The sequence below is a fragment of the Heterocephalus glaber genome, unplaced genomic scaffold (genome assembly GCF_053883595.1).
Source record: "Heterocephalus glaber isolate CG9 unplaced genomic scaffold, H.glaber_assembly_v1.0 deba00001733, whole genome shotgun sequence".
In the NCBI taxonomy this organism is placed as follows: domain Eukaryota; kingdom Metazoa; phylum Chordata; class Mammalia; order Rodentia; family Bathyergidae; genus Heterocephalus; species Heterocephalus glaber.
Genome location: NW_028258444.1, coordinates 19,308,234 through 19,325,873, shown reverse-complemented (window position 1 = coordinate 19,325,873; position 17,640 = coordinate 19,308,234). Strand labels below are relative to the sequence as shown.

At 38.3% G+C, this 17,640-nt stretch overlaps 1 protein-coding gene and 1 non-coding gene across 9 annotated transcripts in view; both read left to right on the top strand.

Annotated features, from left to right (window-relative positions):
* The first annotated feature begins 6,100 nt into the window (after nt 1-6,100).
* On the top strand, nt 6,101-6,206 carry LOC147821519 (U6 spliceosomal RNA). The gene has a single exon (XR_015446982.1). It is a non-coding gene; the product is annotated as a U6 spliceosomal RNA (small nuclear RNA).
* Nucleotides 6,207-10,987: 4,781 nt separating this feature from the next.
* The window catches only part of Lima1 (LIM domain and actin binding 1), a 93,866-nt gene continuing 87,213 nt past the window's right edge, over nt 10,988-17,640 (top strand). For 3 of the 8 annotated variants that reach the window (XM_004862987.4, XM_004862985.4, XM_004862983.4), the window contains exon 1: nt 10,988-11,115. The gene's annotated coding sequence lies outside the window, so the exon portion shown is untranslated. Of the gene's footprint in view, nt 11,116-11,531; nt 11,672-16,160; nt 16,249-17,640 lie in introns of all 8 variants that reach the window. The other 5 variants (XM_087200110.1, XM_004862984.4, XM_087200109.1 and 2 more) reach the window with 3 other exon arrangements.

Sequence of the window (17,640 nt, the reverse complement as noted above, 5' to 3'; positions counted from 1 at the left end):
TGTCTTTAAAACAAACAAATGAAAAACAAAATAACTCCCAAAAAACCCACAAAAAACTCCAAAACAAAATGTATATTAAAAATTGATGAATCTCAGGCCGGGGATTTAGCTCTGCCTTGCAAGCGCAAGGTCCTGAGTTTGACCCCAGTACCAAAAAACCCCCAAAAACCTGATGAATCTCAATGAATGTAAAACATATCGAACAAAGCTGATTTTGTTGTTGTCCCTGTTGTTGTTACTGGGGATTGAACCTAGGGCCTTCTCACTGAGTTACACCTTGGCCCATTCCTTTTTTTTTTGAGACAAATTCTTGTTATGTTGCCCAGATGAGACTCAAATTTGTAATCCTCCTGCCTCAGCCTCCCTGAATACTGGGATTATAGATATGTGCCACTGCACCCAGAAAGAAAGCTTATTTTTAAAAAAGTAATCCTTGGGCCGGGGATTTAGCTCAGTGGTTCCACCGCCTGCCTCGCAAGCGCCAAGGACTGGAGTTTGATCCCCGGTACCAAAAAAAAAAAAAAAGTAGTCCTCTTCATGAGAGAGATTTAGATCAGATATAAGAAGATTTCTGATCATGTGACATTGAATGTTTCCTTTCATTGACTTGGTGTTGGTGGTGGTGGTGGTGGTGCTGGCAATCGAACCTAGGATCTTAAGCTACTAGGTAAACACTATCCTAGCCCTAAAACTTTTTAAGAAAGAAGAAAAGGCCACAGTTTAAGTAGAACAGATTTTAGGTAGCAAGGAATAAATGATCTGTTTATCTGATATGTGTGTTATACATGATATATAAGTATGTTATTTTCTACATAGTTACCTGATTCTCAAAGTATTTAGATAAAAACCACAATGCTTCTAAATTTAAATTTTCATTCTTCTTTTAAGAATTAGAAATATAGACCAGGTATGTGGCGCACATCTGTAATCCCAGCACTCCGCAGGCTGAGGCAGGAGGATCACTATGAGCTTGAGGCCAGCCTGGGGCTACACAGCAAGTTCAAGGCCAGCCTGGGATACATAGGGAGACCCTGTCTCAAAAAAAATTTTAAAAACACAGGGGCCTAGGAGTATAGCTCGGTGCTACAGCACTTGTCTAGCATGTGTGAGGCCCTGGTTTCAATCCTCAGCACTAGAAAAAAAAAGAGATTTAGAAATAGCATTTAACTTTTATATAGTTATCAAAATGACTACAGGCCTGCCCAAAAAAGCAAATTTATATAAACTAGCATAATATAATATAAAAAGTTTATAATTTCAACTAGACCTAAGTTATAGTAAAAAAAAAAATTCCTTGGGCCAGGGATTTAGCTCAGTGGTTCTGCCACCTGCCTCACAAGCAAAAGGATCCGAGTTCAATCCTTGGTAACAAACTCCCCCAAAACAAACAAACAAAAAAACTCCTCTCTACTCCAAATTTTTTTAGCTTAAATTCTTTTATTGGTACATTTTAGGTATACAATACGTTTACATTTACCATTTGGTGCTTGTACCTGTACATGATGTATCTTGGTTCTTATTTTTTCCCTGTTACCTGTGCCCCCTTCAACCCCTCCATCCTTCCCTATTTACATAGACTTTGTTTCCATTTTTTTTCTTTTCTCATAATTTTTCCTTTCTCTCCTTTCCTTTCCCCTTCCCTCCCACAACCCCTACCCCTTTGGACCTTTTCTTCCTATTTCAAATTATCAGTTATTCATTTTAAATGTTTTAATCTACTCCAAATTTAAAATAATAGTCATGCCTAGAAAATAAAGTATAACATAGTAAATCCTCTTATTTTTATTTTTTTTATGCCTCTTATTTCCACTCCACATTCTCCCAAGGCGATCTCTTCATGGGCCTCAATTACCATCTATATTGCTGATTTTGACCCACAGCTCAAAGGCAGATTAAAGGTTTTCTAAAGCCTGATGTGTACAAAACTGGGGAGCTCCTTCCAAGAAAATTAGTGTAACTCCTCAAACTTAGAATTCCTGGGGCTTACCTCAGGACACTGACAAGAACCTTTGCAAGAGAGATTTAGAGTCTTCATCAACTTTGTAGCAAACTTGCCATTACTACAGCTGTATCTTAAACCCAGGTATTTCTCTCAGACTCCAGAACTGTCCTCTACTTGACTGCTAGGTATCTTCACTTAAGTCCCATCTTAAAATCACGATACCTACAGCTGAACTGGATAGTTCCGCTTCCTGCTCTTCTGAAGTTGAGTTTTCCTGTACTCTCCAGCTCAGTAAATAGCACCAGTCTTCTTTCAGTTGCAGAAGCAGACAGACACCTGGGAAGTCACCTCCATATCTAACCACACCATCATATCTGGACAATTCATTTCCTAATTATTGGACAGTCACTTCTCTCTAGTACATTTAGTTTTCTACAACACTAATCCTACTCCAGAGGGACCTGTCACTGGCACTGCAGGATGGAACTTTAAAAGTTAGGTTTTTTTCTTCTAGAGCTAGGCAACTTCTCCAGACTTCCTCCTACTGAGCACATAACATTTTCTCCCCTTGGCCTAAAAGAGAAGATAGTATATGCATACGCTGGAGCCCAGGTTCTGGTCCACGAGAAAGGAGACAATGGGCTGGAGGTGGCTGAAGGGACACAGCATCATAGCCCTTCCATCTCCTCAGAGCCAGCTTTGAACAAAACCTTTTTTCTTTTTACCAAAAATACCTGGCCTCCTTGGATTTGGTCAGCAGTGAGCTGACGAACCTGACCATAGGGATCTGAGTGGCTTGGAACAGCAGAACGATTTCTGTCAAATAAAAACCTGATGATTCAGGACCTTGAGGCAGCCAGAACAGCACAACTAAAAACCTTCAGGAAAGAGGACTCCAGAGCTGCTGCAGAAAGTGATGAGGATGAGGGGATGGGTGCGTTCAAAGGGAGGGAGAGGACTTTAGGGGGGATTCATGGCAATGTATCTTTTCTTGGAATGCATTTTTTAAAAGTTAAAAAAAAACCCTACTCTAATTCAGGCTATTAGCAACTCTTTCTTAGAATATTCCAACAGCTACCTAGCAGGTGACCTTCCAAACTGTTATTCACACTATAGCAAAAGATTCTCTAGAATGCACATCTAATCATGTCATCTCCTGACTTCAAATACTTTAATATACTGTGTACTGACCTCAGTGTGCAGAAGAAATTATTTAGGATGGGCTGGGATTTAGCGCAGTGGTTCAGGCCCCTGCCTCGCAAGTGCAAGGTCCTGAGTTCGATCTCTGGTACAAAAAAAGAAATTATTTAGGAGTGCTGTTAAAAATATAAATATTATGACTTCACCCCAGTGATTCTGATTCAGCAGGCCTGGAGTAGAATACAGGAATAGGCATTTCTAACAAGACCTCTAGGTAGGTCTGATAGAGGTACCCCATACTTTAAGGCATGGAGTTAATTCTATCCAGTTCCCCTAGGATAGAGTTAAAACTCCTTAAATGTCTTCCAATGCCTTTTTTTTTAAGGTGTCGGGATGGAATCCAAGGCTTTGTGTATGCTAAGCAAGCTCTCTGAACTACTTCCCTAGCCCTCTTAGGCTTAAACTATACTGTATTTCACCCACATAATGTACATAAATGATTCACGACAAAGAAATCCAAGTGGCTAATAAGCATTGAAAGATGTTTATTCTATCAACCAGAGAAATCCAAATTAAGGTTATAATTCCACATACATCAAATAGGCAAAGATTTTCATTCCATACTATTCAAACAGGTATTTAGGCAAGGATGTGGAGAAATCTCACTGTGTTCCAAGAGAATTTGTCAGTGTTCACCTCTAGTCACATACCTATAAACTGTAGCATACAAGCACAAAGATGTCTTTTTATTTCTGAGGATTAAACCTAGAGCAGTGGTGATGAACCTATAGCACTCCTGTTATTTGCTTTCCTTTTAAGAAAAAAGATGTTAATGTATGAGTTGTTTTTTCTAAACTAAAACCTCAATATTCAAGTTTAATTATAGTGTTGGCACTTTGTAATAAGTAAGTAGATTTGGGGTTGCAGTTTGGGCACTTCTCTAAAAGGTTCACCAGGCTGGGGATTTAGCTCAGTGGTTCTGCCACCTTCCTCACAAGCGCAACGTCCTGAGTTCAATCCCCGGTACCAGTAAATAAATAAATAAATAAACAAACAAATAAATAAATAAATAAAAGGTTCACCATCACTGCCCTAGAACCTTCACACTGAACTTTATCCCCATCCCTTTTTTATCTTGAGACAGAGTCTTACTAAGTCACTGAGTTGCCCAGGCTGGGCTCAAAGGTGCAATTGTCTCCTGCTTCAATCTCCCAGAGTGCTGGAATTATAGGCCTGCACCACCATGTGTGGTTGGAAGTCCTGTTAATGGTATTTCTAATAATGAAAAAAATGGAATTAGAAATACTTCATAAGCACACCTGTAATCCCAACCTCTGGGAGCCTGAAGCAGCAGGATTATAAATTCAAGCCCAGCTGGGCAACTTAGTAAGACCCTGTCTCAAAAAGTGAGAGAGGGTTGTAGCTCAGTGTGAAAGCCCTGGGTTCAATCCCCAGTATCAAAACGACAACAAAACAAAACCTTAAAAGTATTTACAAATGAATTAGGTCAATATATATAGATTGTCCCCCAGTATAAAGAATAAAGAAATAATGTCAATAGTGCTGATGTAAAGAAACTCAGAAGAAAACCAAATAGTGATGGTATAGGAGATCCTTAAATGACAGCAATATATATCAAAGTGTAAAGGGCACAAAAGAGCCTGAAGCATGTAAAAGGCTTTGAGAAAGACATAAGAAATAAATCTGATACGGTATCTGATATATCTGAATATTTTGAGAGGAGATTTAGTTCATAATCAGATATTTAGGGTTCAGTTAGTAATAAGTAGATAGAAATTAAACACAAAGCAGAAAGGTAATTTGAGAGAATACTAAAAAATTTGCAAAAAAGAAAAAGTATTACCATGATACTACATTGCTAAATAATATTTACAGACTTAGAATAATATAAACACCAAATACTGACCTAACTAAATTTACACTATGACTATGTTTGGAGGATGAGGGAAAGTTAGTTTGTGTATTAGTGCTATTGAACAGTGTGGTGGCCAGCAGTCATTTTTGGGATCTTGCTGTTCTGTTCAAAGAATTTAACATAATATTTATTTAAGGTTTAAAAAAAAAAGTAGCCAAGCATGGTGACACATGCCTATAATGCCAGCACTCAGGAGGCTGAGGCAGGAGGATTGCTTTGAGATCAAGGCCAGCCTGGGCTACATAGTAAGTAAAAGGCCAGCCTGAACTACATATTGAGACCCTCACTCAAAAAAAAAAAAAAAAAAAGTAAATGAAGAAAAAGAAGGAAAAGAAGGACGTAGGAAAAAGTGCTCTGAAGAGATGATGCACCCTACAATAAAAGGCCGGTGGTGGCAAAGTCAGTGGCCACCGTCTTTTAACATCTTATTTTGGTGCCAGATCTGGGCTGTCAGAAGCTGTTCTGTGGATGCATCCCAGCTGTAATTTGATAGCTCTCCATGATTGACAGGTCATGCCCTATTGTCTAGCCTCTTTGCTGTGCCCTAATATCCTGCCTCAGTAGAAGTGTGTATTGTGGGAAAGGTGAAAGCAAGCAAACACCTTATTTTTCTTAATAGTAATTCAATAATAAAAATGAAAAATTAAGGAATAACATACCATTGTGGTAAAATTATATATAAATTTTATATAAAGAATTTCATTATAATGAACACATTGAATCAAATTCTCAATCGATAAGAGGTAGATACAAAGCACAGAGTTCCACATCTTTATGGTAAATTGACAAAAAGTAGTATCTTATACTTGGAAAAGGAAAATGGAAAGAATCTAAAACAACATTTCCATTCCTTGCCTCCAAATACCTAACTACCATATTTTTGTTGTGTTTTGGTAAGAGGGTTAGAAGTTCAGATTTTGGTATGTGTGGAATAGGAAATGTCTTGGAAGTGAATAGTACTGTTTGGTTGACTTAATTCCTTCAACTGTGGGAAGCAAGGAGAAGAAAATATAGACAGATCTTGCTCTCAATTTTACAATTTTCTAAGGAAAATAATATTTACATAACAAAAAACACATGTGGTACTCCCTTCAGCAGCACATAAACTAAAGTTGGAACCATACAAAGAAGATTAGCATTGCCCTGTGCCAGGATGACATACAAATTTGTTAAGTGTTCTATATTTAAAAAAAAACAAGATCTGATTTATAAGCTATCAACTAAAATGAAAAGAATGTTTGTCAGTAAGTAGACTAAATCCAGGTAATTTAATGTGAGATTGCTCATTGTTAAAACAAAAATTATGGGAGGCCATTGTTTTCCACTAAACTCCTGCAGTGACTGCAACAAACTTTATCAAACCAAAATGACTGACTAAAAATGGAGTCTCTCATGCTAAATGTCACATATTCAAACTGAACTATTAAGAAAATAGATTTCAAAACATCAGTTTTCCCTGAAAACAGATTTCAGACCTGAGTCAGCATAAGGAAGTTCCCTCTATTTTAAACTCTACCAAATAAATAATCTGAAGCAATTAAAGCAGTTGTTTTTCTATTATTCCATAGCCTTATTCTCACCTTACAAAACCTACTCCTCAGCTGAGTGTTGTGGTGCACACCTGTAATCCAGGCAATCGGGAGGTTGAGGCAGGAGGATTGCTCCTAGTTTGAGGCCTGCCTGGGCTACATAGTGAGTTCAAGGCCAGCCTGAATTACATAGTAAGACCCTGTATCAAAAAACAAAAAGAGAACAATAAAACTCAGTCCTGCACTTGTGCAATGGGAATGTTCATTTTATTTGATAGACTGGAGGCTGCCCCAATACATGAATCACAAATAAAAGGCAATTTAATTAAATCTGTTGTAATTTTGAGCTTTGACATCGCTGTAGATAATTTTCTGTGCATGTGCGTGTGTGTTTGTGTGTGTATGTGTTTGTGGTACTGGGGACTGAACCCAAGGCCTTGCACATGGTAGGCAATCACACTAACACTGAGACTATAGATAATTTTTGAAAGACTTTTCTTTGGATTTATCCCTAAGGACATGTATGTGAGTGATTTCATTTTACCAAATGCTTAATAGATTGCACCTTTATATACTAAATGGAGAGGAAGAACAGCCATTTTACTTATGGTTTGCCAGATGAGTAAGAAATGCCATTTGTGGAATTCCTGGAAGCCACTTAATGAGTGAATCTGTAATTCTCATAGGAAACTATAGTTGATAGGGATTAAATAAAGGGCCTCAAGTATGCTAGCCATGTGCTCTTACCACTGAGCGATGCCCTCAACCCCTTAAAATTAACATTTATCAGTTCTATCGTAGGCAATACCACATATTTTATATACATATCCTTTTCTCCTTTTCTGATGCTAGGGATTGAACCCACGGCTTTGAACATGCTAGGCAAGTGTTCTACCACTAAGCCACATTCCCAGTACTGTACACATTTTCTTATTTGAGTTTCACATTATTCCTAAATACATTACTTATTGAGGTACTGACAAACAACTGGCTCTCCAAGAAGACAATGTGTGTATATCTATACATACATATACATACATCAATCTGTAAAATTTTTACTGGTACAAAGCACGTATAAACTGGGTGTGGTGGCACATGGCCATAGTCTCGGAAGTCTTGAAAGGCTGAGGCAGGGGGATTCCAAGTTCAAACCTAGCCAGGGCAACTCAGTGACTTAGCAAGACCCAGTCTCAAAATAAAAAATGAAAAAAGGATTGGTGTAGTTTAGCGGGAAGGTCCTGGGTTTAATCCCCAGTACCAAATAAACAACAACCCCCACCCCCCAAAAAGACGTGTATATATGTAGCATACAACTTAGAAGTGATAAATATAGGGCCGGGGATTTAGCTCAGTGGCACCACGTCTGCAAGCACAAGGTCCTGAGTTGGATCCCCAGCCCCCCCCAAAAAAAGAAAAAAAGAAATGATAAATACAAAATACTCTTCTTGTGAATTCCACAATTTCACAGCTAGCTGATTCTACATGATTTCAGTGATGTTTTTGAACTCTTGCATCTACAGTCAACTTATGATTCCAACTCAACCATGAAGATTTGACAAGTGTTAAATCTTTTCAGAATATTTGCCATCTAATATGTGATCTGCAATTAAACTACTATCCTCATACAAATTCTCCTCATACAAATTCATTAAAATGAAATATTTTTGAGCTTTTAGCACTAATGATTGAAGTAGTGCTATCTTTTAGCCTTCTATATAGTGATTATAACATTGATTCTACATAATCTATAAAACTTGAAGATCATTCAAATTAATTTTATATTTTAAAATTTCATTTTTAAGTGATATCATTTTACCCCCACTGGTTATTCATGGTAAAGTTCTTTATAAGGCCATAGAGATAGTTCTTAAAAAATCAAAATAATTAAAAATGTTGTTTCTGGTTGAGTGTAGCTCAGTAGAATGTTCACGTAGCACTTGCAAGGCCCTGAGTTTGAGTCCCAGCACCACACACACACACACACAGGCTATTTCTAGTAAGACATAAATTCATTATTTTCAGTAATATATTTCTAAGCAGAGCTTTACATTTATTTTTATATTTTTATTAAATACAATGTCCTTAAACTCACAACTTAACCAAATCTCCAAATTGAGAGTCATAGGATTTCTGGTTGTTTTTGTGGTGCTGAGAACCAAAAAACAGATTCATGCTTTCTAATACTAATCTTTAATTTTTCCAATGCTTTTGTGGTATAGTTAATTAATTTTCTACTTTTTCCATTTCAGTTGATCTTAACTGCAATTCAACAGAAAGTAGTGAAAATTCCTGAATAGTATTAAGCATTGAAGCAAGATCTTGTAAAAAATTGTTAGCTAATCTGTTTGCCAAAATAGAATAAAAATAAGAAAAATGCATGTGTAATGCAGGATACATATGCCATACAGCAATGGCAGTTCATTAACTATACTTTACTAATCTCAATCCCATACTTGGCTAATTTTAATCATTTTAATCTATAGAGTATTCAACACAATGATAAATTGAGTATTTCTTACTTTTGTTTTTAACATAATTTAACTAGCTGTAAGCTGTATTTTATATTTTTATGACAAAGTCATGCTAAGTCACTAACTTGCCCAGGTTGGGTTTGAACTTCTGATCCTTCTGCCCCAGCCTCCCAGAGCGCTGGGATTACAAGCATACACCACCACTCCTGAATTAAAATTTGACTTTAACAGTTGTGCTTTACAAGCAGCTTATAAAATCCCTGAAAATTCAGTAACCAACCTTACAAACATAAAAGCCAGCTGCCATGTACTAAGAGCTCTATTTTCAAAAGGAAGCTTTAGGATACCAATTAATTTGCCTGTTTGGTAAGAGGCTGAGTCCAGATCCCAATCTAGATCAAAAACTCTGATGACTATTAAATTTCTTAGTCCTCTTACTGGATGGAGAGTAAGGGCCCTTGTTGGCTTGATTTTTTAAAAAACATTTTTAGAGACATATATTAGAGGAAATTCCATACGCAAGGGAATGTGTTTTCTGGAGTTTGAGCTGGGGATGTAACTCAGAGGTAAAAGACTTGCCTAGAAGGTACCAGACCTTGGGTTTGATACCCAGGACTGCTAGCTAGCTAGCTCCTCCTGTACCTCCTATATTACTTACCAGTTTTGCTAGTCTTAATGGCAGATACTGTTAAATGAAAATAAACAAACAGGTTATTAGTATTTCTGTACCCAGAAAACCCTCATAACTGATTAATTTTATATTGATCTTCAATCATTCAGTCAATTGCTTACATAACTAGAGAACTTTCTTGATACCCAAATAAAGCAAAGCCTATCTGTAGCCAATCAATTTATTTATTTCTTTACTTCCCTGTTTAACCTATAAAGCTTGCTAAGCTGCTGGCACAGAGGCTGTTAAAACTTGTGGTTTTAGGGGCCAGGGATTTAGCTCAGTGGTTTTGCCGCCTGCTGCGCAAACGCAAGGACCTGAGTTTGATCCCAGGTACCAAAAAACCCCTCAAAACTTCTGGTTTTGACTGCTGCCCTATTCAGGAAACTTTTAATGCTTAAACTGTTGATTTTGCCTAAAGTTTTAATTTTAACTATAACTATCTAAAAAAAAAATCAGTCTTGGTTGGAAATTTGATGGAAGAGGGGAACAATTGGCTGGCCTATTCCACTGCTGTTGGAAATTAACTCTTCTGAGTTTCAATAACTGCTTTAGGAGTGTAAATACAGTACAAGTGTTTACCACCAGCAGTCCCTTCCAATACTTACCAAGCTTCATGAATCCCAGAAAGCTTCAGAAAATTTGTGGTCTGAAACCCTTCTTGGGGTACTGGAAAGGGGGACACTACTACAGGACATTACGTATGGCACAGAACTAGGGCGCACGGGGGGCGGTGTAGAATGGCAAAAAGCTGGGACTTGAGGGTCTCTAAACTTTTTCCACAGCTGAGTGTATGAATAAAAACACAGATCCATAGAGAACGTGGACATTATTTACTGTCATCCAACGCCCTCATTCATGAGGAAAAGGCTCCAGTAAGGAGAAGCGACGTAATATAACTTAAGTGGCCGAGCCAAAATTTATAGCTCATTTCACCACAACATGGCATCCTCTAACTCACCCTCCTGCACAAACTTAACAGCACCAAGAGCCTAGTTGGCCTATACTGTAGTTGAATTTAAGGCAAATCTCCAAATGGCTCCTGAGTCAAACTGAGGTAACCTTGAATCAGAAGGGTTAAGGACAAAGTGAACAAGCCCAGAGGTCAAGCTCGCGAGCACAACTTTCAGCAAGTCTTAAGGAAAGGAGCCACGCCCATCGCGACGCCTGCGCCTGGCGGGCGACGCCTGTCGAGCGAGAGCAGCACACGTAGCCAGCGGGCGCGCACGCCTGCCCCGAGGTCACACGGGAGGCGGGCCGGCGTGCGCGCCCCCGGAAGTGGGCGGGGTCTGGGGCGGGGCTCGGAGCCGGACCGGGGCGGGGCCGCAGGAGCTGTAGGTGCAGTCGCTCAGTCGCGACAGGTGCGCGAGGCAGAGCGCCCGGGACCAAGGCAGGACGTGCGCAAAGAAAAGACTTCCTTGAGCCAGGTAAGGGCCTTCTCTCTTCACATCCTCCACAGCCCGAGAATGCGCGGACACCACAGCTCTCCTCCACACGCTCTTCAGCGACTTCTGTGGCGGGCGGAGTACAAGGACCGTGAGCCCCACCCCCTGAGATTGGGGGTCGAGGAGGCACTGATCCTCCGTTCTTTTCTCTGTTCTGGGAGCTGCGCTGGGGACGGAGTGATGTGTAGGGCTGAACTCTTGCTACCCGAGGGCGGGAGCTCCTAGGCATCGGGAGACTCCTTTTAAACCGTATACTTTTTGGAGTAGTGGAGGAAAGTGGCAGTTCATCAAAAGTCAAAATACCCTCTTAGGGAAATATTTTAATATTCAACTGTTCTTGATCCCATGTTTTCGACCATTCCCTCTATCTTCAATTTTTCTCCTCTCCATTTCTCCAGCTCAACCCTGTTTAAGACTCTTAGACCTTTTTGAGCTGTAGAAAATAGAAGCAGCTCTTGCAGCTGATGTGTAGTCCCCCAGTTACCGTCATATACCTGTGCTGGCACCCTTCACTCACAAATGTAAACGTCCATATAAGGTAAGTGTACACCGTTGTCTACACATAATAAAGCTTGACGTCGGTGGTAGGAGCAAACCATCTGGCACCCTTCCTGGCCTTCTTATTGGTGCTAACAAGAAGTTGAACTGATCCTGGTGAAAGATATTTGAACTACTATTGTCCTGTTCTTAATTCCAACTTTCAAAAATCTGCCTAATCCGCATGATTCTACTCACCTTGACTTTTCAAGTTAGTCAGAGGCATTTAGGAAGTTACTGTATCAATTTTTAAGATGACTCCCCTTTTCTTTATTATTGTATTTTTTTGGAGACAAGTTCTCACTATGTAGTTCAGGTTGGCCTTGAACTCGCTATGAAGTCCAGGCTGGCCTGGAACTCATGTCCATCCTCCTGGCTCAGCCTCCTAAGTGCTAGGACTGCAGGCATGTGCCACCATGCCTGGCCAATTCCCCTTTAAAGGGGAGGTCTTCTTTTGCATTAGTCTTTTGTTCTTGATTTAAATGGTTAAATGGAATACTTTTATCCACGTAGCAAATAATGCTATTAACAAATGATAGATGTTTCAGGAACTGAGGTCTGATATAGATACAGAAGATAATGACCCTCAACAAACGTTTTCTAAGTTCTTGTGGAGTTATAACCTTGAGGAGGAGGATTATGATTTAGACAGACCTTCAGAAAGTTATAAAATTGGCAGAAGAAAAAGCAAATATGTGTGTGTGTGTAGTTTTGCATTGATAGATCAACACATAATGTAGTACTGCCTAATTATTTTAGGAATTTATTTTATTTTTTAAACAAAACATTTATTGAGTGCCTATTGTTTCAGTCCTACTGTGAATGTCAAACATACAAACAACCCTATTCTAAAAGAGCTTAAAATCAAATGGGTAAAGCAGAGCCAAACATACAATTTACAGTATTGGTAGGGTGAGTTCTATGCTAGAGGTCAGTCCAGGATGCTGAAGGAACACAGAAAATATAGGGTTTTGTTTTTTAATTCTCCTTTCTGCTTTTCCTTAAAAACAAATATAAAAAAAAAACCCTTTGAGCAATAGTGAATAGTTCTCTATAGTTCATATATTCAGTACATTTGTACCTTGTCTTCCACCAACTGTAGCCTTTTGAAGATGGAATTAGATCCTGTTTACTTCCCTGGCAGTTCAGTAAACAGTTGGTGAAACTGTTTTTACTGTTAATGTATTAGGCTGGAAAGTGTTATAAGGTAGCCCCTGATCTGTAGAGCATCTGAGAACAGTATATTGCAACATTAACAAAGTAGTACCATTTTGTAAAAATTGCCTCATTGTATAATTTTGTTTAACTTGGTGCATTCAAGAAGTTGTTCCAGACTCTGATTAAAGGTGGGGTCAAGTTTCAACCTAATAATTCTAGGAAGAGAAAGCTTCAGAAGTAAAAACAATTCTACTAACAGCATATCTTGGTGACAGGTACTTTTCCCTATTAAGGCACCTGAAAATATTTTTTGACTGGGAGTGTGACTCTGTGGCAGAATCCCTAGCACTTAAAAAAAGTCTTAGATGGAGAAAACAGGGTAGGTATGTGGGTAAGGAGGAAAGTGTCAGAGTGTTTAAAGATTCTTCACAGTTTTGATGATGTGATATTTACAGTGGTCTTTGAATGCTCTTCATACAACCGGATGCTTTTATTAACTGCCTACTGCCAGTGCTCTAATATATGGAGAATAGATAGGATGCGTTCACTTTCTGAACGATTTTTTTTTTAAAGTTATTACTGGAGATTGAACCAGGGAGTGCTGAGCTACATCCCAGCCCTTTTATTTTATTTTATTTTTTAAATTTTTTAAAATTTTGAGACAGGGTCTTGTTAAATTGCTGAGGCTGGCCTCAAACTTATGATGTTCCTCCCTTAGCCTCCCAAGTAGGTGGGATCATAGGCATGCACCAACACATTCAGCTGCTTTTCGTTTTTCAAATAGAGCCTTTGAGTTAATAATATATATAGTGGTTGTTTCAGTTGATAATTTGAGCAGTGTCACTTGGTGAACACATTTCTTTGACATTGCTTATCTCCTTTCTTTCTGTTTATGCTCCAGGAAAGAGGTTTCCACCAGAAATTTTGGAATTATAGCAAGTATATTTACATGTATTTGGGTATCTATAATCCATTTTTTTTTTTTTTGGTACCAGGGATCAAACTCAGGACCTTGCACTTGTGAGTCAGGTGGCAGCGCCACTGAGCTAAATCCCCAGCCCCTTGGGTATCTATAATGATGATGATGTTTTCTTGGGGTGTTTTCAAATGTAATTTTAATGTTTGTTTCTTTTAGGGTTTCAAATTCTTGGCTTTCCTTTGCCATTTTTTCACAAATTAATTATAATTAGATACATTATTCTAGAAAAAGTCATGAAAGACACATACAGACACAAAACAATGTTGAGGGTATGGGAGATCACTAGACATCTTTGCCATAAAATGGCCACCTAGCCACAAATTGGAACGATTTGTCATTTAAGTTACAGTAAAACTAAAACTGATTTTCAGACTTTCTTAATTCCATAGACTACAAGATAAATGACTTTCATTTAGATTGGAATTGTACCTATTTATAGATAGGAAAGTATACAACCTAGTCCCTAATTGATAATTTCCATAAGAAAAGACTAGTTTAGTGGTTTTTTTGTTAAAAATACTTTTTAAAGAGTTTTTGACCTTTCACCATATAGTATTCTAGTTTTGTTTTGTTTGTGGTACTGGGAATTGAACCCAGTCCTTCATATGTGCTAAGCAAGTGCTCTATCACTGAGCCACATGCTCAACTCTCACTGAATGTTTTTGTTTTTATTTTTGTTTTGAGATAGGATCCTACAAGGCTGGGCTTGAACCTGTTATGTAGCCCTGGGTGACCTCAAACTCATGATCCTCCTGGCTCAGCCTCCAAATTGCTGGGATTACAGGTGTACACCATCACACCTAGCTGTTCCCTGTATGTTTTTTGATAGGAAGTTGAAATATTTCATTTAGATTATGTACAGAAGTCTGAATGTGAGGTTAAATTACTTAGCACAGGTTCTTACGGTTCTTTAGTTACAAACTAGTGGTTTTTCAGTTAGTTACTACTTAATGATTTTGGAGTTGAGATTCTGTGGTAAATGGTGCTCTTGGTAGGACCATCTGATGTACTTATGCAGTGACTGGATGCATAGTTCTGGAAACTCAAATTATTATGCTAATGCAGACCTCTTTTCATAAAAACAATGACGTCTGACCCAACAAGCAATCCATTTTTCACCATGTCAAATGATTTAATACTTGAAAACATTTTCAGAAACTTCACGTCTACTCGTAAGACATCATCAGCATGATACCGTAGAATTTTACATTCTTTTGATTTTCTTTTAAAGAATCTCTTAATGCTACCATGATACTTTTATCTTAAAGGTGCAACTTTTTTGTTATCCAGAGCACAAAAGTGGAACTATTTTTTCTTTTATATATTCTATAACAGAGTTTATGATATGGAAAACTTTATACTCTCTCAAACGTATCTTGTCTTGCACCCTAAAGTGTGCTAATGGTCTTTCATTACCTATGAATTAGTAATTCTAATATGATTTCATTTGGTTTTAGATTTCCACCACCTTTTTTTTTTCAATCCAGGCAAGCATTCTACTACTGAGTTACAGCCCCAGTCCCATATTTTTTTTGTAAACTGAAATTTAAGCTAATACCCCAGGTCTTCTTTCCTCATAATCAGTTTTATTGAACATGTAGCATATGCTTCGTTTTGGCTTCCACCTCCAGTGCTAGTGGAAACCTGTCTGTCCAAGCGGAGTATCCATGGTTTCCCTCAAAGGACCCTGCCACTGTCCTCCTTATTCCCACTTGACAGTATTGGACCAAGAGAACAACTTGTCTGGTTCTTTTCATTTGGTTTTTTGGACATAACTACCTGGCTCTCCATCTGTTAATCTACTTCCTCCCACACTCTTCTCAACTTCAGGCTTTTTGCCCTTTAAATATGGATATTGGCCATAGCCCTTTCCAGAATCCTGTTTTCATTATGTTCTCACCGTATAGTATCTGATCTATTTTTGTGACTTCAACTATCACCTCCATGTGAGTGACTTGCAAAAATTTTTTCCCCCATACTTAGGATTGAACCCAGGGCCTTTGCACTGTATTGCATCCCTAGCACTTTTCTTTTCTTCCTTTTTTTAAAAACAGGATCTCACTAAGTTGCCCAGGCTGAGCTCAAACTTGCAATTCTCCTGTCTCAGTTTCCTAAAATAGCTAGCATGTGCCACCACACCTGGCACAAATTTATCTTTAAAATTTATCTATATATCTGTATATATATGTATAGATATATATAGATATATATATCTGTATATATAGATATATAGACAGAGAAAATATATATGTATAGGTTTAGTATTTCTTGTTTTATTTCCATATGTATGAATGCATGCCTATTTTTTGGTTTTTGTTGTTGTTTTGTGACAGGGTCTCACTATGTATTTCAGGCTGGCCTTGAACTCACGATGTAGTCCATGTGGGCCTTGAACCCATGGCAATCTTCCTGCCTCAGCTTCTCAAGTGCTGGGATTACAGGTGTGTGCCACCACACCCGACATGCATACATATTTTTAAATGAAAAATTATATGTGTTCATTATAGAAAACTGCAAAAAAAAAACCCCACAATTTACAAAGAAGACAAAATAATCCATATTCCATAACCTTTTCCATAACCATTTGGTAAATTTCCTTTCATCTCTTTTTTTTTCTTTGACATACACACATATTCTCTCTCACATGCACAAACAAAAAAACACAGAAAATTGGGCCTCAAACTATTACAATATAGTTTTATATTTGCTTTTTTCACTTTACATTGTCATTATTTTCCACAGACTAGAATTTTTTTTTTTCACTGAACTACAGCCCCAGCCCTTTTTTATTTTGAGGCAGGGTTTCACTAACTTGCTCATTTGCCTAGATTGGGCTCCAATTTGCAATCTTCCGGTCTTGGCCTCCCAATGTGTTGAGATTACAGGCATGCACCACCATGCCTGGCTATTTCTTTAATTTCTAGTCAGAGTGAACATTTTTCATACATCCATTTCCATTTCTCTGTCTTTTTCTGTTAAATGTCTTGGTTAATCCTATTCCTATTTTTATTTGGGTTTTAATGTTTTAATTATGTTGGTATTTTGTGGTTGTTTTGATTACGTGGAGTGTTTTTGGGGGTGGAACGCATGGGTTTTTATCAGACCAAGTTGAATCAGTGCGGTAATAAAGTGGAAAATGTTCAGAATTTCAAGTTTTGGTGTTAGAAATGCCCTGAAGGGCACAGTACACAGTGAAGCAATACTGCAAATTGGAAAGGGTGCTTCTTTTTTTTTTTTTTTTTTGAGTAGGAAGAATTTATTCAAAGATAGTTTCTGTCTAAGAAAGACAGAAGGGGGCCAAAGAAAGTGGGTTGCCTGCCGACCCCCGAAAGGGCATTTCTTAAGGGGAAACTCCTCTTGGTGTTGACACCAGCCAGTTAGATGATCTTGAACAGCTCATTTATTGACTCAGAGTGGCCCCTGTAAAATGAGAAGGTAGGTATTGATCCTAGAGTCCATACAACCTCTGAACTGAAAGGATGACTTTAGACCACCGTTTTAAAACATTCCAGAATTACTTTTTGTTCTGTCCCTAGCCCTTCTCCTGTCTTAGCTTTTTAGAGCCTGAAGAAAGACCAAATGCAGTAAAGGCAGTTTCCCCTGGAGTAGCCAGGCCCCAGGGGGCTGGGGGGTGGGGGTGGTGGTAATGTAACCTGTTATACTGCTTTTAGAGTAGTAGAGATAAAAAGCACTGGTGCAGTATTTTTGAGGTACTGTCACAGACTGACCTTTGGGAACTGCGTAAAATAAATCAGAAGAGCCATATTGCTGATCTACACCACAAACCCATCATCTCTAGTGGATGTGAAGGAAGGCTCATTTTATGATAAGAG